The sequence below is a fragment of the Mobula birostris genome, chromosome 8 (genome assembly GCF_030028105.1).
Source record: "Mobula birostris isolate sMobBir1 chromosome 8, sMobBir1.hap1, whole genome shotgun sequence".
Lineage (NCBI taxonomy): Eukaryota > Metazoa > Chordata > Chondrichthyes > Myliobatiformes > Myliobatidae > Mobula > Mobula birostris.
The window spans coordinates 165816310-165842311 of record NC_092377.1 but is presented as its reverse complement, the minus strand read 5'-3'; the positions used below and the strand labels follow the sequence as shown (position 1 = coordinate 165842311).

The 26002-nt window shown below is 44.9% G+C and overlaps 1 protein-coding gene across 1 annotated transcript in view; it reads right to left on the bottom strand.

Moving 5' to 3' along the window:
- LOC140201937 (bone morphogenetic protein 1-like) overlaps positions 1–26002 on the bottom strand; it is a 284119-nt gene that overhangs the window by 130024 nt on the left and 128093 nt on the right. The window lies entirely within an intron of this gene.

Here is a 26002-nt window from a genome sequence, read left to right as displayed (position 1 = left end):
GAAATGAACATACATAGATTCTGGACAATAAAGCACAGTACAGGCCCTTCGGCCCATGATGTTCTGCTGACCTTTTAACCTACTATAAGATCAATCTAACCCTTCCCTCCTAAATAGTCGTCCACTTTTCTATCATCCATCAGCCTATCTCAGTTCAATTTAATTCAATTCGAAGGTTCATTTATTATCAAAGTGAACAACGTGAAATTCTTCTTCTCCGTGTAGCCATGAAACCAAGAAGGAAAAACGGCACAATCTTCAGAAACCCCCTGCCCCTCCCCGCACAGAAAAAATGAACAAAACAAACAGGCACATTGACCCCCAAACCCCTCCTCACGCACAAAAAAGCAAACAAAATGAACAAGCACATCGACACCCAAATCCCCATCCCTGCACCAAAAAAAAAGCCAAGAAAGGTTGGGTGAAAAAAAAACAACAACAAGAAGTCTACAGTCCAAGTCCATATCCAAAACGCAGAAAACCTGGGTAACATTCTCCAGGCACAGTGGCAGAGCAAGCCTTTCCCTCTCTGTAGCAGTTCAGTCAAAAGACAGGCAGCCAGCACTCACCCTCCACACTTGCCTTAATACTCCAATCTCCCTCGGCAAACAGTGGAAGCTTTGGTGGGAAAAAAGGGGTCGAACATTGGCTTGCACCACACAACTGTGCCACAACCTTCTCGCCATGAGATTTGCCTCTGTCTCCCAGAATTCCCTCGGAGACTACAGAGTGCTCAAGCCCCCAAATGATCTCCAAGCTTCTGCATTCACCTCAATGCTTCAATTTCCCTCGTCACTTTAACTGGCAAACAATGGAAGCTTTTAATGGGCAAAACGGAGTCGAACGCCGGCTCACAGCCTGCCCGCCACGAGGTTCACACACGGTGCCTCTATCTCCCGGAATCCTCTTGGAGACTGTAGAACACTGGAATACCCAAACAGTCTCCAAACAGCAAATCATAGACTCTAGCACACACAGAATCACATCCAAGAAGAAAAACAAATGTAAAGGACATAAAAGAAGTGAAATATATGGTTTCATGATCTATCCAGAAGTTGTTGACCAGAGGAGTGTTGTATGCAGGTGCCATCGTTCAACCATACATGAATACCCATGAATGCAGCCAAACGAGACAGTGTTACTCCAGGGCCAAGGTGCAAAACACAGAACCAACAGTCATACACAGCACAAAGCCCATATAGCACAAACATGATAGCAGCAAAAAACAGTCACACAAAAAAATACAGTCCAGACCCTGTGTCCATGGATGGTTCAGAAATCTGCAGTCAACCACATTATAGCTTGTCTTTTGCTGAGGGAGCAGCACTGAATCCAGCCTGGACGCCACACCACACTGTCTCCAGTGGAGTGCAACAACTTCAATGCCTCTCTCCTGGTGGTTGGAAACAGACCACACCTCGGCTTGAAGCTTAGTCCACACTGGGACTGAGGCTATGCAGCTCCCTCGCCGTCCGCCAATAAATCAGTGAATCAGACTTGTAGCATTCCACATTGCTAATGTCCAAAAGGGTCTTGCAAACACAAGAAAAGTGACTAAGCCAATCACTCACTGTTCGACTGCACACCGCCTTCACACACCAATTCCTCCAAAGCTTCTCTGACGCAAGCGACAGGTTGATCTGCACCAAGTCTGGCTCCTTCAGCTTTTCTGCCTATGAGCAACTCATTGATGAGGTATCTAAGAGTTTCTTAAATGCCCCTAATGCATCTGCCTCTACCTCTACCACTACCACTCAGAATCACTCTATTGCCAGTATGTAAAACATGCCAGGATTGATAATGGTTTGGTGCCAAGCATAAAACACAGGGCAATAGACAACAAGTTACAAGACAACAGTGCAACCAGCCATGAGCAATCAGCATTTAGCAGAATGGTCACATGCGCGAACGTCAATAATCAAACTTAAATAAATGAACAGACTCAATAACTATCAACAGAACAAGGAGAGCAGGAAAGACCATTTAATGGTGTTGTGCAGGGACAGTCAGGGTATTACACCCCAGTGAGTTTTGTTGAGAAGCTAGACAGCTACAGGAAAGAAGCTTTGGAGATAATGTGTAGTGCTGGTGGTGCTGGTGGTGCATCCCACACAATCACCACTCTCTGTGTAAACATCCTACCCCTGTGCTCCCCCTTATACTTTCAGTTTGTGTCAGAACTGGCCATGATGTCTGAATGGGCATACGGTAGCACTTGGCATAATGCTATTACCACGCCTGCCGTAAAATTGAGCTTCAATTGCCTCTGCTCCTTGTAAGGAGTTTGTATGTCCTCCCCGTGACTGCGTGGGTTTCCTCCCACCTTCCAAAAACACACAGATTCGGGTTAGTGAGTTGTGGGCTTGCTCTGTTGACGCCAGAAGCATTCCGACACTTGCAGTCGGCCCAGCTGAATCCTTGCTGATTTGATTTCACTGTATGGTTCGATATGCACCCAGTGGCCACATTATTAGGCACACCTGCACAACTGTACACTGATACTCCTGCTCGCTAATGCAAATATATTATCAGCCAGTCGTGTGGCAGCAACTTAATACATAAAAGCATGCAGAGGCTCACTTGTTGTTCGGCCCAAATATCAGAATGGGGAAGCTTTGTGGTCTAAGTGATTTTGACTGTGGAATGTTTGTTGGTGCCAGACAGGGTGGGATTTTCACACACAACGTTCTCTAGAGTTCACAGAGAATGGTGCGAGAAACAAAAAAAAACATGTAGTGAGCAGTAGTTCTGGGGCTGAAAATGTCTTGTTAATGAGGGAGGTCAGAGGAGAAAAGCCAGACTGGTTCAAGCTGACAAGAAGGCAACGGTAACTCAGATAACACACACAATATGCTGGAGGAGCTCAGCAGGTCAGGCAGCATCTATGGAAACGATTAAACAGTCAACTTTTCAGCCAAGATGCACGGAACTCAGATTACCATGCATTAAAGCAGTGGCATGCAGAAGAACACCCTGAACACACATGTCAACCCATGAGGTGAATGGACTACGGTGGAAGACCACGAGCATACACTCAGTGACCACTTTATTACGTACAGGAACCCGCAAGTGTCATTACAACTGTGGCATCAATATAGCATTCCCACAGTGCTTGGCAGAACTCAACAATCAACAACCGAAATCCTCCTCCACCCATCCAACAACTTTATCTTCTTTTCTCTTTCCTAGTTTGTCAACCTGAAATAATAAATTCTCTTTCTCTCTCCATAGATGTTGCCTGACCTGCTAAGCGCTTCATTCATTGTCTGTTTATGTGTCAGATTTCCTGTGGCTGCAGTATTTTGAATTTCACTCACCACCGAGGGTCTCAGATGAAGAATGCAAGAGAAAGTGGGACTTTTGAAGCTATGCCTAATGATGATTACAGTACCTTCCAAACGGCAGGAAGGGGAAATGCGGAAAGCCAGAAAGATGCGGTACACCAGACCACAGCTTAAATCATAAAGCACAAATTATAGACTATGCAAAGATGGCTTGATGTTTTAACTTTACAGCAGAACTTTTCAGAAAGGAATCACTGTAAACACTGGCAGCACGTTCAATCTGTTAATGACGTTTGGGTTATCACAGTAACCTCGGAGGTGTAGGGATACTTGCCCTCGACTGAGATACCACTCCATCACAAAGTTACTAATCTGTTCTTACTGCTGTTTGTGACAGGGCCCAGTTAAATAAGAGATCTAAGTTCAAAGTAAATTTATCATTTAAGCATGTGTACGTCACTATATAAGAGCTTCATTTTCTTGCAGGTTTATGAAAATCTATAAATAACAAAGACAAATAAACTACTAATGAGCAAAAGAAGAAACATTGTGCAAGGAAAAGAATTAAAATAAGTAAATACATAACACTGAGAACATGAGTTGTTGAGTCCTAGAAAGTGAGTCCATAGGTTGTGCAATCAGTTCAGGGTTGAAGAGAGTGAAGTTATCCACTCCGGTTCAGTAGCCTGATAGTTGAGGGGTAATAACTGTTCCTGAACCTGGTGGTGTGGGACCTGATGGTTGAGGGGTAATAACTGTTCCTGAACCTGGTGGTGTGGGACCTGATGGTTGAGGGGTAATAAGTGTTCCTGAACCTGGTGGTGTGGGACCTGATGTTTGAGGGGTAATAACTGTTTCTGAACCTGGTGGTGTGGGACCTGATGGTTGAGGGGTAATAACTGTTCCTGAACCTGGTGGTGTGGGACCTGATGGTTGAGGGGTAATAACTGTTCCTGAACCTGGTGGTGTGGGACCTGATGGTTGAGGGGTAATAACTGTTCCTGAACCTGGTGGTGTGGGACCTGATGGTTGAGGGGTAATAACTGTTCCTGAATCTGGTGGTGTGGGACCTGATGTTTGAGGGGTAATAACTGTTTCTGAACCTGGTGGTGTGGGACCTGATGGTTGAGGGGTAATAACTGTTCCTGAACCTGGTGGTGTGGGACCTGATGTTTGAGGGGTAATAACTGTTCCTGAACCTGGTGGTGTGGGACCTGATGTTTGAGGGGTAATAACTGTTCCTGAACCTGGTGGTGTGGGACCTGATGGTTGAGGGGTAATAACTGTTCCTGAACCTGGTGGTGTGGTACCTGATGGTTGAGGGGTAATAACCGTTCCTGAACCTGGTGGTGTGGGACCTGATGGTTGTAGGGTAATAACCATTCCTGAACCTGGTGGTGTGGGACCTGATGGTTGTAGGGTAATAACTGTTCCTGAACCTGGTGGTGTGGGACCTAAGGTTTCTGTACCTCCTGCATGATGGCAGTAGTGAGAAGAGAGTATGGCCTATATGGGGGAAGTCCTTGATTCACCAGGTTCAACCAAAGAACTCTACAACTCATGTTCTCAGTATTATTTATTTACATACTTATTTTAGTTTATTTCCACAGTTTGTCTTCTTTTGCACATTCACCTTTTGTCAGAAACATAAAAGATTCTGCAGATGCTGGAAGTCCAGAATAACACACACAAAGTGCTGGAGGAACTCGGCAGGTCAGGCAGCATCTATGGAAATGAATAAACAGTTAAAGTTTCAGACCAAGACCCTTCTTCAGGTTGCCTGTCAGTATGTGTGCTTAGTTTTTAGTTGATGCTATTGTATTTCTGTGTTCTATTGTGAATATCTGCAAGAAAATGAATCTCAATCTGCATATGCTGACATATACATCATCTATGTATAGTCACACGACTGTTCTGTGAGCAAAAACATCTTGTTAAATCCACTCGCTGGATTTTTTTTTTGTTTTTGGCACCATTCTCTGTAAACCCCAGAGTCTGTTGTGCTTAAAAATCCCGGGGGATCAGCAGTTTCTGAGATACTCAAATCACCCAGGGCGGCACCTAAATTAATTAGCTTGTTTATTTCAGCTTTTTTCTTAAAGATGTGCCCGACGCGCTCCAGCTAGCACTGCTCCACTGCTTGTGATATGCACCAACTGCTCATACGACCATCCACCATCTGCTCCCATGGTTCACGTGACCCTGATCGGGGGCTAAGCAGGTGCTACACCTTCCCCAAGGGTGACCTGCAGGTTAGCCAGGGAGGAGAACCTTACATCTCCTTTGCTAGGGACATATCTCCTCCCAGCCACCCAGACATGTACTGTAAGTACTTTGATAATAAATTTACTTTGTTCTTTGAATTTGGGCACGGGATCTAAGGCTCAACTTGCAACCTTGCCGCATCAGATTTAGTTCTGAAAAACTTTTGATTGTAAGGACCACAATCAGAAAATATTTAAGGAAAAGGTTAAAATATCATCAAGTTTGGAGCGTGAAATTTGGGTTTAAAAAATTGCAGAGAATGAAGAGAAGAAGACAGATCTAATTTGGGTTCTGCAGCATTTTCCATTTATTTTCAAAAGCAAGTTTCCATTAACCTGGAAGAGGAAACCTGGATCTATATTCAAATGAGATTAGGGCCATGTCCAGGGTAAGCAAACACCCTTTTCACTACTGGTATATAAGCTTGCTGGTGGCGTAGTGGCATCAGCACTGGACTTCCGAGTGAAGGCTCCCGAGTTCGAATCCAGCCAGCTCCCTTGCACACTCTGTGCTGGGTTGAGCATCAAGCTAGCAACTCAGCCTCGTAAAAATAAGAAAGCCTACTAAAAAATGCCATCATGACAGCGTCCTGATGTATGTACATTGGAAACAGCCTGGAGTGTCCTGAAACATAATAAAACCCCTCATTTTTACATAATAAAAACATAACTTTGGTAGTAGGGGAGGCACGATAGTGACTATCCTACCTGAGATGTTTCTGGAGAGCTAATCTGCCAACGTTTATCATTGTGTAATAGAAAGCACACTGACATACGAAAAGACAGTGTTGTATTCTAGCACATCAACGGGTGTTTTGGATGGCTCAGCACATTGTTGGTACTCAACTACCAGACCTGGAGACAATCTATAATCCTCTATGCCTGCAGCACACTTGTAATATCACTAACCAATCCCATCCAGTACTGTCTGTTCAACTTCCTGCCATCTGGTACGAGATTCAGAAACATCTTAGCCAAGGCAGTGAGATTGAACAACAGCTTCCTCCCGAGGGCTGTTGTGCGGCTGAGTAACGCTACACCTCGGCTTGCCGATGACCATTCAGTGTTATGGACTATCAAAGTCACTTGTTGCATGTAAATATGGGAATTGTGTTCTTTAATTAAGCCGTACCGCATGCATGTCAGACATCCCACCCTGCAAAAACTCATTTCAGGGAGGTAGCACCATCAATTTGCGGGAGACTCCCGGAACTTCCGAGAGAGGTGGGATGTCTGCAATAGAGTAGCTCCTTAGCAGCTGGCCAGCTAGTTTAAATAACGTTAGCTATGCTAATGAACGAATGACACCTGTTAAACTCACCTCAACATGCCTTTTACAGTCTTAACCCACCATGGACAATAGAAAAGTCACTGTTGCAAACAGTGCAGCGAGCAACACAGTCATTATTTTTGACCCCTATTAGGCAGGGGTACACTTTAGGGTAGTCTGGGGAGACGTACGTTTTATATTTCCTTTTTTTGGAACACTCTGCCATGGCGTGTTCTTTCTCTCTCTCTCTCTCTCCCTCTCACACACACACACACACACACACACACTCTCTCTCTCTCTCTCTCTCGCACACACACGCTCTCTCTCTCTCACACGCTCTCGCTTGCTTGCTCTCTCTCATTCTCTCTCATGCTCTCTCTCTCGTGCGCACGCACGCTCTCTCTCTCCCGCTTTCTCTCTCTCTCTCTCTCTCTCTCTCTCTCTCTCTCTCGTGGTGAAATATCTGTTTTGCACGGACTGGAGTAACACTGCAATCTTGAGCAAAGACAATAAAATTCTATTCTATTCTATTCATTATAGTCGTGAGCTGCCCACACAAAAAGGGAACAGGGTGCTTTTAAAATAGTGTATCTTTCATAGAGAGCATCCTCACCTCAGCCATTACTGCCTGGTTTGGTGCAGCATCCTCAATACACAATACACAGAGACTACAGCGAACTGTCAGGTCAGCCGTGTTTGTGTCCAGGACAAAGAAGCCAGCAGGAAAAAAGCCATTATGGACATTACCCACCTAGCAAACTGTCTTTTCCAAATGTTCTCTATTGGAGGTATTAAAACAAAAACTTCATGCCATCTTAAAAGTTTCTTCCCCAGGCAGTTAATCTGATCAAGCATTCTAGTTCGCCCCCACACCACCCCCCATTACCTCAGTCACTACACTCCATTGTAAACGCACCATTTATAATGCTGTTTAGAATATAAATACGTGTTTGCATTTACATATTTATCAATGTCCATATTTCTAACTTACTTTTTATAATCCTTTACGCTTTATAATTGCTGTATGTTGTTTTCTTTTGCATGTTGCACCTGACCAACACACCACAGCAAGTTCCTGATACAACTGAATGTATATGGTGAATAAAGGTGATCCTTGAATGGAGTGCAAAATTCCTGGTTTCAATTTATCTGGATGTTTTCTTCAGGTAGCATCCCATCCCAATTCATCACAGCTCGGCATGGCAGGCGCTCTGCCGGAGGTGGCAAGGAATTGCAGAGAGTTGTGACCATTGCCTCGTCCATCACACAAAACAGCCTCCCCTCCACATACTCCATGTGTCAGAGACGTGGGTTATGACCAAAGAAAAATATGGGTGGAGTTGCTTAGCACCTTAGTGAAGGAGTTTATTAGGTGCATCAAAAATCATACTTACAAAAAATAAACAAAAATCGCGTAACGAGACTCCCATATTTACAAAAAGAAATCTACCAGAAAACACAATAGTGGCTCAGTACTATTTTTGTCCAGTGTGAACTCCTGATAGCCCCGATCTCTCTCTCCTACTGAGGCCAAAGAGCTCCCTTTTGTTTAGGCACCAGGAAGTACCATCTTAAATCGCCAGTAAAGTTAACTTAGACTGTACATGAATTGGAGTATGATGCCCCCCACAATGTAGTTACAATCATATTACAAAATAAACAAAAATACAGTATACAGACAATATTTACACATCCTATTACTAAAGAAAAGGAATATTTCACTGCGTGTGGCGGGAAAGGCACCATAAACCCATAGGACCCGTTATGAGAAAATATACCGGGGAAGACATTGAAGTGTATACACTAAGCACAGTGACAGCAGAATGACTGTGTGTGTGTGTGTGTGTGTGTGTGTGTGTGTGTGTGTGTGTGTGTGTGTGTGTGTGTGTGCGCGTGTGTGTGTTGGAAGTGCATTTACTGAGTGCTCCCCATCACACCATTTACACTTCCTGCTTCAGAAAGCAGCCAATGTTATCAACATTATCCCTTTCTGGGCGTACTCTCTTCTTCCGAGTGCCAATAGGCAGAAGATACAAATGCCTGAAAGCACGTACCACCTTGCTCAAGGACAGTTTCTATGCCAATGTTATCAGGCTCTTGAACAAAGCTCTTCTACAATAAAGATGTGCGCTTAATCTCTCTGTCTACCTTGTCACAGCTCTTGCAGCTTACTACTAGTACCAGTGATCCAGGTTCGATTCCCGCCACTTACATAAGGAGTTGTACGTTCACAAGGGTTTTCTCTGGGTGCTCCGGTTTCCTCCCACATTCCAGTGGCACAGGCTTTGGGTTAGTAAGTCGAGGGCATGGTACACTGGCGCCAGAAGCATGGTGACACTTGCAGGTTGCCCCCAGCACATCCTTGTTTGGTCATTGAAGAAAACAACAGATTTCACTGTTTTTTTTCTATGTTTCAACATACAGGTGACAAATAAAGCTAAACTTTAATCTTTAAAGGTATTTATCCCCTTATCTGCATGCACTGTACTTTCTCTGTAACTCTACCACTATATTCTGGACTGATTATTGTCATGCCACAGGATCTAGGCCTTTCCCGCTGTATGTGATGAACAAACTCTTCTCGGGCTTCCAGCTAGATGCAGGTATCGATTTTAACTGACATTTCGATGACAAACTCTGCCATCTTCTTCAGGGACGGTGCCTGGGCATGTCTAGTCCGGTGGTGTTCATACCCCTGTCATCCATCCCTCCTGATTGGTTAGTCCTCATCCAATCAGGTTTCCGCTCTCCCACCTTGTTTGCAATCGAATTCCAGTTCTTGCTTAGAGCAAGTCTTCATATTTCTTAAAATTATTTTCCTCTAGTTTTATTTCAATAGCTTCCTCTACCAAGCGGTCCCAAAAGCCATTGGCATGGGATAGTAGTTTTGAGGCATCGAAGACAATCCTATGGCCATTGCAAATGCAATGTTCTGCTACCACTGATTTCTACGGGTAACCTAAACAGATACACCTCCTGTGCTCCTTGATGTAGGTTTCCACCGTGCATCCCATCTAGCTGATATACGCTGCTCGGCGTTCACAGGAAATCCTGTAAACACCAGCCCTCCTGAATCCCAGGTCATCTTTGACCCGTATAAGCTGTGATTTGAGCTTCCTTACGGGTTTGCGGATGGTATTAATCTGGTATTTCTTCAGAATCCTGGTGATCTTTCCAGAAACCATGGAAATATAGGGAAGACAGGTAGCAACAGGTTCCTCTTCGGTGTTCAGTTTCCTGGTTTTCCTGTCGGCCCTTTTAAGGGCCCGATTGATTTCCTTCACCTTGTAGACATTCTGTAGGAACAGCATGCATAATCGTCTTATTTCCTCATGGGGAGTCTCTGGGTTTGAAATAGATTTCACATGGTTAATCAAAATAAAAAAGAACCACTCTACATTGGGAGGCTTGATAGTGGTGACTGTTATTATTAAGGTTCAAGGTTGTGTACGTGTTGTTTCTGACAGATGCCATGTCCGAGGTTTACGTCCGGTTTCTGTCGTATTAGAATATTCAGGAACAGGAAGCAACCATTTTCCTCCATCTGCCACATAAATTGAATGTTTGCATGTATACTATTCAGATGGTCGTGGAACTGTTGGAGTGCCTGGAGTCCATGAGGCCACACTGCCAAGGTGTCATTGACATATCTGAAAAAGCACTTGGGGCGTATGAGCAACGAACTCAGAGCCCTCTCCTCAAAGTCCTCCATGTAGAAATTACCAGTAGGCAGCAACAAGGTTGAACACATGGCCACTTGTCTGTTTGTTCACAGTAGTTCCCCTTATAGAGGAAGTACATTGATCTAAGAGTGTGTTCAAAAAGGTCAATGGTACCCTTATCAAACCCCGACCGCAGGAGGACCAAGCTGTCCTTGATGGGAACTCAAACCCTGTTCAAGAGAACAGGGACACCAGGTTGAAACCGACCATTATCTCCCTCCAGGTTCAGCTGGATGGTGGTCATCGTTTTTACAAAGTCAGTCAAATTCGTAATGTGATGCTCACAGCCCACAACAAAGGAAGACAGCATGGTCGTTAAATGCTTAGCAAGGTAGTAAGATGGAGAGTCTATTCCTCTGATGATAGACCTCCTTGAGTACCTTAGAGAGCCTGTAAAGTCTTAGTGGTATCAGCATCTGAGGCAGGAGTCTCTTGCATATGACTGCTGGCAGTCCGGATTTCTTCAGTAAAGCACAGGTCATCATCACAATCGAATCTGTGGTATCCTGCTGTAGAAATCTGTAGGCAGGATCTGTTGGATTTTCCTATGGTATTCCTCCAAGGACATCAAGACCGTTACATTTCCTTTGTCACTGGTAAAATCATGATGGCTGGGTTTTGCCGTCGTGCCTGGAGGGCCACTTGTTCTCCTTTTGTAATGTTCGTTTTTGGCAAAACAGCCGTTTTAGTGACTATGCAGACCCCTATCCTACCTCCTCCATGGTATCTGGTGGTAGTTTTTGGACTGCTTGCTCTACTTCACCATTGTAGTCCCAACAAGGTATTGTTCTGGTGATTGGAGTGAACTTTAACCCCTTGGTGAGGACTGATCTAGTCACCTCACTGCCCAGTTTGATTAATGACAATCCTTTCTGGATCCAATGGTAGGACATTGGAAACCTGACTGGATGAGGACTAATCAATCAGGAGGGATGAACAACGAGAGAATAAATACCACTGGACTAGGCATGCCCAGGCATCATCCCTGATGAAGATGGCAGAGTCTGACATTGAGACATCAGTTAAAATCAATACCTGCACCTGGCTGGAAGCCTAAAAAGAGTTTATTAGTGAGGAAGTGTTCATGATTTCAATGTCCATTCAGAAACCGGATGGCAGAGGGGAAGAAACTGTTCGTTAATCATTGAGTGTGTGCCTTCAGGCTTCTGTCCTACCTTCCAGATGGTAGCAATGAGAAAAGGGCATGTCCTGGTTGATAGAGGCTCTTAATGATGGACACAGACTTTTTGAAGTACCACTCCTTGAAGATGTCCTGGATACGATGGAGGCTAATGCCCGTGTTGAAACTGACTGAGTTTACAACGCTCTGCAGCTTACTTCAATCCTTTGTAGGAGCCCCCCGCTCCCCCCCACCCCGATACCAGAAGCTGATACAGACAGTCAGAATGCTCTCCACGGTACCCCTGCAGAAATTTGTAAGTGTTTTTGGTGACAAATCTACTTGAACGTTTTTATACATGCCTGGGCCAGCTGAGGCTTAGTGATCACAGATAGCCCATTGTGAGATGGTTGTCATATTGATGCTTGTAGGTTGGCTGATCCCATGAGCAAAGCACTGGGGGTGGATGTGTGTGGGTGGCAGGCATGATCCACCTCATTAACCTCTGACCTGTGTTCCTGCTCAATAAATCAGGCCCTACCTTGCAGAGACTGATGTTCCAACCCTGGAACTGCGGAGCATGACTCGACACTAGCTAATTATTAGGCTGCAGTTTAGAATTACCCTCATCTCCTGCGCAGATCTTCCTCTGATATCACATTAGATTCCTCCCCCACCAACCAGCACCTTCTAGTATTAGAAAGGGGCTGCTGCTTTCTCAACGCTCTGTACACTCCCTGGTCATCAAGCACTCTTCACTCCGCTGTCTTTAATACTTCCGAAAAATGCAACATCTTCCCACTTCCTCCCTAGCACAATCTAGACCTCAATGTCAGAGGTTCCCAACCTGGGGCCCACGGACTCTCCGTTAATGGCAAGAGGTCCATGGCATAAAAACGACTGGGAACCCCTGTTCTATGTGAAGACTTGATACACCTGGTCAGAAACTTGGAGAATTACTACGCAATGCAGGCCTTTTGGCCCGCAATGTAATGGAGTCCTTTTAATCTTTTAACCTACTCTACGGATGTGCTGGGAGCAGCCCGCAAGTGTTTCCACACATTCCAGCACCACGATCGCATGTCCACTCTGTTCAGCAGAACAACATGCAGCCGACATGCAACAAGCAACAACAAAACAAAACCTTTTCTCTTTTTTTTGTAATTTATTTTTATTGAATTTCATCATCAAACAAATATTTCCATAAGATGTATTTCAGATACTGTACATATATATCATATAATCATATTTGTCACTAATCGCCACATAATATTTATCTGAGGTATACACTTACAGAAAGGAGAGGAAAGACAGAACAATCGAAAGAAGGAAACTGTGTACAGAGTAGGGAGTGATCTACAAAACCCTTTCTTGCCAGACTCTGGGACACTGGGCTTCTGACCCGCGAACTCACTGAACCCGGGGCCTTGACCTTCAGTCTGCTCCCTCCAGGACTGCTGAACTCTGACTTGAAGAGCTCCAACTTGAACTCTGATCTTCAGCTCTTTCCACTCGCTCATTTGCGATGTGCCGTACCATATGATGCAGACGATCACAGCCTCCGTCACTGATATTGGTAAATTTTTCTGCCAGGCTGGCTTACCATTGCCCTCTTCTGGGCAGTGCCTTTATAGGATGGGTGACCTAGCCATTATCGTTACTCTTCAGAGATTGTCTGCCTGGCGTTAGTGGTCACATAACCAGGACTTGTGACATGCACCAGTTGCTCATACGACCATCCACCACCTGCTCCCATGGCTTCACATGACCTGATTGGTGGGGGGGGGGGGGGGCGGGGCCCAACTAGCTGATACACCTCGCCCGAGGGTGACCTGCAGGCTAGCGGAGTGAAGGAGCGAGTTACAGCTCCTTTGCTAGATGCATATCTCCACCCCACCACCCATCTTTCAACGATCTCTTCATTTACTGCCCTGACCTCCACTAACCCCTTGTCCGCACTGAACATAACCCCCAACTTCCCTCACTGTCCCCAATAACTATCCCTACAAACCTGAAAATCTAAGTCTGAGCCATGAACCCTTCATCTCTTCCAAGCTCCAAAGAGCACAGATCTGACCTCTTTAGCCACTGGTGATAAAGATAACTCCTTCATCCAAGAATTAGTTTGGTGAACCTCTTCTGGAGAGCCACCATTGAACTGAATTGACTGTATTACTTACATCCTTCATATACATGAGAAGTAAAATTCTTAACGTTACGTCTCCATCTAAATGTGCATGATTGTTCTTGGCAATATTTTCTAGAGAAGAGGTTTGCCACTGCCATCTTCTGGGCAGTATCTTTACAAGACAGATGACCTCATCCATTATCGATACAAAGCTATACTTTCTTAAATAAGGGCTTTTTTTGTATGTGATATCTTATATGTATTTCAAAGGTGTATGGGGTGTCCAGGGAGGGCTAGCACCTTTGGTGAAGGGGCTTGTCATGACCATTTTGGGGCGGTTCACTCATGTTTGGTCTCCACCAGACACTCAGCTCTCACCTGCGGCTCCAAGTAGCTGTTTGCATGTGACAGTGGCCACACCGCAGTACACCGCAGCAACAGGTGGGCTAAACCAGTTGAGAGTAGCCTCCAGCCTCGTACCCCATTGACATAAGGACACGCCCGTCCCAGTAAGCAAAGTCAGTTCTGGCGGACTGGGGGAATGATACCTGCAGTGAGGTCCAACAGCTAGGAAGGCAGCTTTGCAATGCTGCGTGGAGAGTGAAGAGCAGAACAAGGCACAGACGATGTCAGAGTCATCCACTGCAACCAGGGAAGACTCCAGTTTGTGATACTTCTTTGTACCACTGGACCCGGACCTCTGAGGTTGAGAGAGTGGAACTTGAGGGCCGGCTGGTGGCGCAACGACATCGGCGCCGGACCCGGGAGCGGAGCTTCCCAGGTTCAAACCCAGTTGGGTCCGCTCCCGAGTACGCTTTCCATCCGTGCCGGGTTGAGTGTCGAGATCGCAACTCGACTTCTTAAAAATAAAGGGAAAATACTGCGAAAACGTCTGTATGAGGAGTGGCTGACCACACAGTCTCTCTCTCACTCAGCCATAAAAAGCCATGAAAAAGACATCATCACAGATGCACGCACGGACACGCAGACGCACATGCACAGACTTACACGCACGCAGGCACACACCAAAAACAAAGAGTGGAACTGCCCCAGTACAATGGCTTTTCCACTTTAAAAACTCTTCCACACAGGTTTCCTGTCATCATTGGACACGATGGACAACCCCCCCAGTGATACGTACTTGCTATCTTAGCTGGGCTATACGTGCTTTGTGCTGTGTGTGACTGTTGCTACTGTGCTTTGCACCTTGGCCCTGCAGTAACGCTGTTTCATCTGGCTGTATTTATGGGTTTTCATGTATGGTTTAGTGACAATTAAATTTAAACTATGAACTATGCACGGCACAACATGGCCTCTACTTCCTCAGGAGTCTGCAGAGATTCAGCGTGACATGTAAAACTTTGAGAAACTTCTAACGATGTGTAGTGGAGAGTGTATTGACTGGCTGCAGTACAGCCTGGTATGGAAACACCAATGCCTTTGAATGGAAAATCCTACAAAAGGTAATGAATTTGGCTCAGTACATCATGGGTAAACCCCTCCTAGTCATTGAGCATATCTACATAAAATGCTGTCGTAGGAAAGCAGCATCCATCATCAAAGATCCCCACCATCCAGGCCATGCTCTCTTCTCATTGCTGCCATCAGGTAAAAGGTACAAGAACATTAGGACTCACATCACCAGGTTCAAGATCAGTTACTACACCTCAACCATCAGGCTCTTGATGGGGATAACCACACTCACTTGCCCATCCATTGAGATGTTCCCACAACCAATGATCTCACTTTTAAGACTCATTATCTTGTTATTTCATGTTCTTATTGTTTATTGCTATTTATTTATATTTGTATTTGCACAGTTTGTCGTCTTCTGCATTCTGTCTGATCTTTCAACGATCTTGTTATAGTTACTATTCTGTAGATTTGTTGAGTATGCCCGCATGAAAATGAATGCCAGTGTTGTAGATGGTGACAGATATGTATGTACTTTGATAATAAATTTACTTTGAACTATGAGGGGCAACAACCCTGAACACTGCTCCATATGTAGTCTCAACAGTACCTTGCATATAGTAGCTACAATAATATTTCCTGATCTTTATTCTTCTAAACTCCAAACTCTTTATCATACGGGCTAATGCACCATTTACCTTCCAAACTGCATGCAACAACCTGCCAGTTAATGTTGCCAAGTCTTCGCCCACTCGCTTGCTTCATCTGTAGTCTGCTAAAGAGTGCAAATGCTCTTATCACAGCATGACCTCACACCTATTTTTGTGTCATTGGCAAACTTGGAAACTCTGCCCCTCTTCCCGATCATTTACAATCAGAGGGCCAAGAAATGACGTACTTGTGCAAATAACCATAACCCCCAGGATATGCCCGCTTCTCATTGCTACCGCTAGGGAGAAGATACAGGAGACTGAAGACACACACTCAATCTTTCAGGAAACAGCTTCTTCCCCTCCACCATCAGATTTCTGAACGGACCACATTCAGTATTGTGCAAAAGCCTTAGGCACATATATACAGCTGGGGAGCCTAAGACTTTTGCACAGTACTATAGTAATTTTATGTTTGCACTGTACTCATGCTGCAATAAGAAAAAAACAAATTTCTTGGTATATGTGAGTGATGATAAACCTGATTCTGATATGGGTCTCGGCTGTGGACTGAGAGTGGGAAGGGGGCAGGGAGAGGGGAGTCATGGTTGGGAAAAGGGGAAGGGAGAGGAGAGGAAGTGGGAAGCACCAGAGAGACATTCTGTAATGATCAATAAACCAATTGTTTGGAACCAAATGACCTTGCCCAGTGTCTCAGGGCTGGGTGTGTCTGCACCCATGCCTGGCACTCCTTCTCTGCCAGTTGTCCCACACCCCTCCCGCGGCGTCCCACCTCACCATTCCCAACATCCTTTGCTCCTGCCAGATCTATAAACTTCCTCTGCGCTCCACATTGACAAATACAGTACTGTGCAGAAATCTTAGGCACACTTGCTGTATGTGCTTGACATTTTTGCATAGTACTGTATGTATGCATCACATCAGAATCTGTTAGAACGGTATAAGATAGTTCATTAAACCACAGCAGAATGTTCTGAAACCCACAGTACAGAGAGGAGGTTTCAGAATTAGAATCAGGTTTATTATCATTGACTATGTTGTGAAATTTATTGTTCTGTGGCAGCGGTACAGTGTAATACAGGAGATTACAATGAGAAATACAGCTGATTCCTGTTAACAGAGACACATCAGGACCAGTACATTTTAGTACAATTCACCGGATGTCCCAATTAGCCGAAGTTTCATGGAAATAGTTAAAAAAAAGTATAAAGAAGACAAATTGCTGTTTAACTGAGTAACAAATTAGGTGTTTAAATGAAATACAGAACAAATTAGAACACTATGAAACTACTACAGTGATATAAAATAGTTATTGACTGAAGAATTTATTCAGTGCACGCTGATGTGTTCTTCAAGTCAAGTCAAGTCAAGTCACTTTTTACTGTCATTTCAACCATAACTGCTGGTACAGTACACAGTAAAAACGAGACAAAACAAAATCAGCACAGACACCTAGTGCAGCTCACGGACTGCCTTCATACAGTGCTTTCGAAAATTACATCCTCCAAATCTTGATTTTCTTTATCACATTCAAAATGATTGTCAATACCTTCAAATTCTTCATAGTTCCTAACTTGTTAAGGTAGTGAAATTGTTTCATTTTCACTCCCAGCCATTTCTGGCATCTCCAAGCCTGAACGCTGGAAAACAGAATGAGCAAATCAGTTTCTGAATTGTCTTGCTGTTTATTATTCGTCAACTATCAGTGACAAAAATCACTGCTTTTTGAACACAAACCCGCAAATGATCCTTTTTAGAAACAGTTCGCAAAAAGCATTCTGTAGCTTCTAACGGGTCATACAATATGCGCCCGACTGACATTGGCTAGAGAATGTTCAGCAACAGTCCCCTTCCCCAATTAAGCAGCACAGTGTCCCAAATCAACAAAGTGAATCCCAGCTATTTCTTCAATTTGTTGTTCTTTAAAAGCTGTTCCAAATAAGAAGAAGAAGAAGAAGAAAGCCCTTAACTCTGGGTGGAGTCATCGGGACACCGTCATGACGGCGTTTTTTTAGCAGGCTTTCTTATTTTTAAGAAGCCAAGTTGCTAGCTCGATGCTCAACCCAGCATGGATGGAAAGCGTGCAAGGGAGCCAGCTGGATTCGAACTCGGGAGCCTTCGCTCCAAAGTCTGGCGCTGATGCCACTACACTACCAGCCGGCTGAGTTCGAAATAAGAGGGTGCCACCAATTAACCAAAGGGTAATTACTAAGAGTACACTATATAACTCTTTTTCTCACCCCTTATCTCTCTCCATCTCGGGTCCTCTACCAGAGGCCTAGGAGCCTGAGGTTCGGTGAAGTATCCTTGCTGTTCCTAGTAGTGCACTCTTCTGGACCAAGATCTCAGGTATCGTTCCCGGGATTTGTTGGAGCCACTCTCCCAATCCAGGTGTCACAGCTCCAAATGCTCCTATCACCACCGGGATTACTCCAGCTTTAACCTTCCACATCCTTTCTATCTGCTCTTTCAAGCCCTGGTATTTCTCCAGCTTCTCATATTCTTTCTTCCTGATGTTACTGTCATTTGGGATTGCCACATTTATTTCTATCGCTTTCTTCTATTCGTTGTCCAGTATTACTATTTCTGATTGGTTGGCCAGTACCTGCTTATCAGTCTGTATTGGGAAATCCCACAGGATCTTAGCTCTGTCGTTCTCCACTACCTTCTTGGGTGTTTCCCATTAGGACTTGGATGTGTCCAATCCATACTCAGCGCAGATGTTCCTGTACACAATTCCTGCAACTTGATGTGCTGTTCAGTGTGTGCTGCCCCTGCCTGCATCTTGCCTATATTTGGACCATCAGGTCTACTCTGCCACTTCACCGTGGCTGATCCATTTTCCTGCTCAGTCCTAATCTCCTGCCTTCTCCCCATATCCCTTCATGCACTGACTAATCAACAACAGATTTTACAATATGTCAATGATAATAAACCTGATTGAGTCTGAGTCTAATGAAGACACTCCACTTTTTTTCTTGATATCAACATTGTGTAAGGGGGAGCTTCCTAATCCTCCAAGGTATCCCTAGTAGTGTCTGAGCCTTTAGGGTTTAGGTGAGGGGTACGGAGGTCTCGGAGGATTAGGAAGCTCCCAGGTAGGTTGCCCTATGTAGCGCCCGTGGGACGGGTGTAAGGTCCACTGTTTGGGGAGAACTGTCACTGTGTGTATCTGTGTATGTGTGTGTGTTGTGTGCCTGCAGGACCGGTTGGCAAGTTATTTAGAAGTCATGAGGGCATGACTTTATTTGGTGGGGGGAAAGTGTAAGGGGGTTTCGTCTTTTATGTTACTGCGGAGGCTAATTAAAATGGCTTCTTTGTTATGTTATAATCGGGAATGCTTCTTTGTTATGTTAAACGCTGGGAAAGCTTTGCGCTAGCAGCTTGTTGTGGGTTAGGGGGTGATAAGAGGATGTTACGAACCAAGTGGGATAGTTGTTATGACTTTGGTGTATCTGGAAGATTTGTATGCGTGGGGTTTTGAGGCAGAAGGCGGGAGAGAGGGACAGAGGATGGACCAGGTGCTGTGAGTCCGCTAACTGGGTCGGACCCCGAGGAGGGCATTCGGCGAGGAGAGGAGACGGGGACGGACTCGTGTGGAGCGTCTGGTCAACAACCATTGTTGGTTCCAGGCGGCTGGTCGAGGTGGTCCGAGGGGTCGCAGGGTGAAGAAGAAGGATCTAGATCTCCAACTGTTTGTGCACGAAGAGATTGAACTTTGATAAGTGTGGCGCCTTTTGTTTTCCTTTTATATTTTATTCTCTATTAATTATATAGTTCCAGTAATATCTATAAACTGTAAATCATTTAATAGTATCCAGTGCATTGTCTGTTATTTGGGCGGGGTGGGGTACATCACACAGCATCCATACAAACTAATTACCCAGTTTGGCAGGGCCGAAGGCTGTTTCCCTAGACGACAGCGAGCCGAGCGACCCTGAGGCTGGCCAGGGGGGCTACAATTGGATTGTGTACAGTTCTGGTCACCGAATTATAGGAAAGATGTCAATAAAATTGAGAGAGTTCAGAGGAGGTTTACTAAAATGTTGCCTGGGTTTCATCTCCTAAGTTACAGAGAAAGGTTGAACAAGTTGGGTCTTTATTCTTTGGAGCGTAGAAGGTTGAGGGGGGACTTGACAGAGGTGTTTAAAATTATGAAGGAGATTGATAGAATTGATGTGGATAGGCTTTTTCCATTGAGAGTGGGGAAGATTCAAACAAGAGGACATGAGTTGAGAGTTAAAGGGCAAAAGTTTAGGGGTAACATGAGGGGGAACTTCTTTACTCAGAGAGTGGTAGCTGTGTGGAACGAGCTTCCAGCAGAAGTGGTTGAGGCAGGTTCTATGTTGTCATTTAAAGTGAAATTGGATAGATATATGGACAGGAAAGGAATGGAGGGTTATGGTGGGACTAGGTGAGAGTAAGAGTTCGGCACGGAATAGAAGGGCCGAGATGGCCTGTTTCCGTGCTGGAATTGTTATCTTGTTATATGGTTATAACGTGACACATTCTCAGACTGGCCACAATGCAGCTCACATTTGGAGCAAATCCCTCCCAGCTCTGTATTAGCACAGGGCCCTGGTCCCAAAGACACCTACCACCAGAGGAGCCTCCTTAAACGATGGGCAATTTGAGGAACCCGCTCTACTTGTATGGAGATTAGTCAAAGCTAAGCAGAGTCTGCAAGGAGAATTTCAGAGGTGGACTGGAACCCTGAGTCAAGCAGTAAAAATTTACAATGCACTTACAACTACAATCCCTGCCAGCTAAAAATGGAAACTTTACAGTACAAATTATATAGAACAGACCTTACTGCAGCCTGTAATTCTGCAATCGTCATTAAGATATGATGATAGGTTAATGTTATACAAACCCGAATCAGGCTGTTTAATGCTATATTTCACTTCAACAGCCATCAACCTTCTTGTAAAATGATTTTAATGGGTCTAATTTGACCACTCAGTTCTCCTTTATCCTTGAAATTGGTTGAATGTCCATTGATCAATAATTTACTCCCCAAATGGATGGAGATGTTCCTTCCCTCGTGCATGGTCTTTCTCATGCATTGATAAGTGGCAATTATAGATATTAGTGGTATGCACATAATTCTGGCTTATTTTCTGCACAGGGGAGAGGAAAATACAATGCAAGAAGGAAGCAAATAGTGGGGGATCAGGCACCAGTTAAGATGCTTCACCTGGAAAAGGGGAAGATCGAGTTGGAATGAGGGGAGAAGGTGGCGTCAGTGAGGTGATTGATCCGTGCAGTTTCTGGCCCAGGGTAACAAAGCCACGCTGCATTGAATAGGTAAGAGAGTGCATTCAAAGTTGTAAGTAAATTTATTATCAAAGTACATATATGTTTATTATTTGCTGATAATTTATTTATTGAAACATAGTGTGGAACTGGCCCTTCCAGCCCTTCGAGCCACACTGCCCAGCGACCCCCGATTTAACCCTAGCCCAATCATGAGGCAATTTACAATGACCAATTAACCTACCAACCAGTGCACCTTTGGACTGTGGGAGGAAACCAGAGCACCTGGAGAAACCCACGAAGTCACAGGGTACAAACTCCTTACAGGCAGTGGCGGGAATTGAACCCGGGGTCGTTGGGACTGTAAAGCGTGGTGCTAACCAATATGCTACTGTGCCGTCGCCATATACAACCCTGAGATTCATTTTCTTGCAGGCATTATCAGTAAATCAGTAATAGAATTATAACCATAACAGAATCATTGTAAGACCATGGGTAGCAGAGTTGAGATACGTCTCTACCCCAAGGAGGTGTAAGGCACTTTCTCTCCGCTAGCCTGCAGGTCACTCTTGGGCAACATGTAGCATCTGCTTAGCCCCAATCAGGGTCACGTGAAGCCATGGGAGCAGGTGGTGGATGGTCGTATGAGCAGCCAGTGTAGATCACAAGTCCTGGTTACGTGACCACTGACGCCAGGCAGTCAATCTCTGAAGAGTATTGATAATGGCTGGGGTCACCCATCTTGTAAAGACACTGCCCAGAAGAAGGCAATGGCAAACCACTTCGGTCGAAAAATCTGCCCAAACAATAATGATCATGAGACCGTGATCGCCCACGTCATACGACACAACACACAATGATGATAATGAAAGATTACACCAACTTGGGCCTTGAACCAGTGTGCAAAAGACTCAAACTGTGCAAACAAAAAAGAAAGAAATGAGAATCATAATAAATAAGCAATAAATATCGAGAACATGAGATGAAGAGTCCTTGAAAGTGAATCCATAAGTTGTGGGAACAGTTCAAAGATGAAGTGAGGGATCCTTCAGATGATTGTGAAATCTGCAGATCATTAGGTTGATTTAAGAGAACACTGCTTGGAGGGAAATTACATGCTGCAAATTGCAATGCGAGTCACTTAGAAGAGGTATATTTAAAAATATTGTGTACGTAGACCTCAGAACGTCAGCACAGTTCACTGGTGCCATCTTATATTGGAGTATTTCCTTACAATATATTAGGCTATTCAACCCATCAAGTCAATGACAGCCCTCTGAGCAATCCCATCAATCCCGCTCTTTTCCCTGTAACCCATTCTGCCCCATGTGCCCATCAAACCCAGTCCAAATTCTTTCAACATCCACCCAGGGCAGCGGTCCCCTACCTGGCATCCACAGACCCCCTAAGGTAATGACGTGGGTCCATGGTATAAAAAGGGGTGGGAACCCCTGACCTAGGGGGGTGATTTACAGTATCCCAGTCACCCAACCAATGGGATGTGGGAGAAAACAGGAGCACACAGTGAGAACCCATGAAGTCACAAAGAGAACATTCTTACTCCACCCAGGCATTACCGGTCAGGACTGAACCTAGGTCATCGGGTTATAAGGTCATAAGTTAATATGGTTGTTATTGTAGTACGTGCAGTCCATCTAGTGCCTTGTTGAATCATTCCAATAAGCATCATGTAACAATTTTTCGATGAAATAAGAATCAAGGATCAACTTCATTTGCTACACACATTTACACATATTAATAATTGTCTGTGATATGCAGAATTTTACAAGATACTGGGGCCGCACGGTAACCTAGTGGTTAGTACAATTCTTAACAGTACCAGCAACCTGGGTTCAATTCCCGCCCCTGCCTGTAAGGAGTTCTCCCCGTGACTGCGTGGATTTCCTCTGGCTGCTCTGGTTTCCTCCCACAGTCCAAAGACATGCTGGTTAGTAGGCTAATTGATCATTGTAAATTGTCCCATTTTAAGGCTAGGGTATTACTGGGCAGCATGGCTCAAAGGGCTGGGAGGGTCTATTCTGTGCTGTATCTCAATCAATCAATACATAGATACATACATTTCTAGAAGATCCCTTCTGGAAAGTGCTGTTGGGCTATTAAAACGGAACCTTCACAACATCTTAAAAGTTTCTTCCCCCAGGCAGTTAATCTGATCAACCAATCCAGTTAGTCCTCCCGTACCCCTCTATTATAATGCTCTTTACAGTGTAAATACATGCCAGTGCTGTGCATGTATGCACATTTCATCCCATATCTGTCCTTTAACATCTAAGTCTATTTTTATATAATTCTTCATTCTTAGAATTGTTCAGCATTTTTTGTTGCATGCCGTTCCCTGACCAAAACATCACAGCAAATTCCTAACTTATGTAAATGCATATGGTGAATAAAGTTGATCCTTAAATCCTTGAAATAATGGCTCTGCTCTGTCGAGATTCTACTGTCAGTAGCTACAAAGCATCAAATGTCATTCGCTCACAGTTCCCAGTGGGATCTGGACTATTGGCTAACATAGCAAGTGGAAAAACTTTAGGAATGGATTCTAGACTTCAAAGAGATTTCATGCAGGGGTCATCCAAATATTAGCAATTTGTCTAATCCCAACTTGTGGAAGTAAACCGTTGGTCAGATGTCTGATAGAGTGGGGAGAGAGCCACAAGTCATCACAAAGTCACATCTATCAAGTCCAACTCCAGTAAACTCTTTGCAGTGTTAATCAAGCAATATGTGAGATTATATCTCACTCACTCATAACTGTCCTGGCCCAGAGAGGGAAAAAAACTCTCTGCCATTAGCATGATTTAACTGCTCAGCATGCCCAAAATCAGCCACTGCCACGTTTCATCCCTACAGTTAAAGCAGCCCTGATTAGCAATATGGTTCCTCGAGGCTGTTGTAGATGGAGGAGGTAGTGGGGTTAAGCTCCCACTATCTATTAAATGCTACCAAGGGCATGCACTTCAAATAGTCCCTGACAACCAAGTTCGACTCCCGGCCTTCACGCAACTTAGCTACTGAGCCTGGCAGGGCCACTTCTACTGACAGGAGAAGGGGCAAAGTTGGGTAACCGGGGCCGCAAAACCGCTCACTTTGGGCAGATGGGGGTTGGCAGCTCATCGAGAAGGGAAGTTCTGATCTCAAACCTCCGCTGCCTTGCAGCTATACACACTCATGGGGAAGGCTTCATGAGTAAACCGTGAGGGAAAAATTCAGGGCTGGAGTCCCCAAGGTTGAGTTCAATGTCGACTGCAACTCGTGCGATGCGGCTGGTGCCAAACTGTAGCGGTCTCTGCCGTTCCTTTGGATTCGTCAGTTGCTTCATGGGCATGGCTTGTTCTCCATATCATACTGCTCTGGCTCGCCGATGTGTCACATTGACAGCTGGCACGCAACACCATGGTCAACCCCGACTACGGAAGGCTTTGGATTGGAAACACAGGAAAAGAATGGCAAAGGACCACATTTCTGCACAGGACGCAATGCAGCAGAAATGTATGGAAGGTCAGTGCATCCCTGGAGAGGAGAAAGAATGGGCTGGAGTTTCAGAACATCACTACAGTAAACACCTTTTCTTGTTTCAGGTGTTGCTAACTCCACTGTGGGTGGCAGGGTGGAGATACGTCTCTACCAAAGGAGGTGTGAGGCACTCCTCCCCTCTACTAGTCTACAGGTCACCCATGGGCAGGGTGTAGCCCCTGCCTAGCTTCGCCCCCACCACCCCCATTAGGGTCAAGTGAAGCCATGGGAGCAGGTGGTGGATGGTCGTACGAGCTGCTGGTGCAGATCACAAGTCCTGGTTATGTGACCACTGACGCCAGGCAGACAACCTCTGACGAGTATTGATAATGGCTGGGCTCACCTGTCTTGTAAAGACACTGCCCAGAAGAAGGCAATGACAAACCACATCTGCTGAAAAATTTGCCAAGAACAATCATGCTCGTGAGACCATGATTGCCCACGTCATACGACACGGCACACAACGATGATGATGATAACTCCACTGGCCCTTGTGGCTGATCCTGGTTCGATGACAAGACCAGGCTGCTTTGGGTGAAATGCGTGGAGCTGAACTGCATGAAGTATGCATTTCAGTTGTGCAATGACAGACCAGCAGCAGAACCGCAGCAAAAGGCAACTCCCCACTGATCCGCCAGAGATTATTCCCGCAACAATATGCCTACTGCTGTGACGCCAGGCATTGGATCAGGAGAAAGGCTGTTGGCCTTTAGAATCTATTCTGACATTTACTTACTTCATAGCCGATCAACATCTCCACCTCCCCCATGACCTTACTTTCAAACCCCTTATCACCAACCCCCCCCCCTTAATGAATACCCAACACTCTCAATATTGTCATTTTCACTTGCTGCTCTGGTAGGAAGGTGGAGATGCAGGTAAAGATGTCCAGATATCGACTGCTATCGTGTGAAGATGTGGTTTTTAGACCTTAGGACTGTGTAAGGTATAAGGACTAGTTTAGTTTGGTTGGCTATTTGATTATAAATATATTTGGTTCAGCACAACTTTGTGGACCGAAGGGCCTGTCCGTGAGCTGCACTGTTCTATGTCCAATGGTCGAAGATCTCAAAGATTACCAAGTTTCAATGTATATTTATTAACAAGGTACGTGTGCAGTACACAACCCTGAGATCCATCTCCCACAGACAGCCACGAAACAAAGAAACAACGTGAAACCTGTTCAAGGAAAATCACCTCCCTCCGCCAACCCTTCGACACATAAAGAAAAATTGCACAAACAACAACAAAAAAAGAGTTGGAAAAAACACAGAATGTAAAGCACAAAATTGAAAGACTCCGGGCGTATTCAGTTCAGCTCAGTGTTCACTATCCAC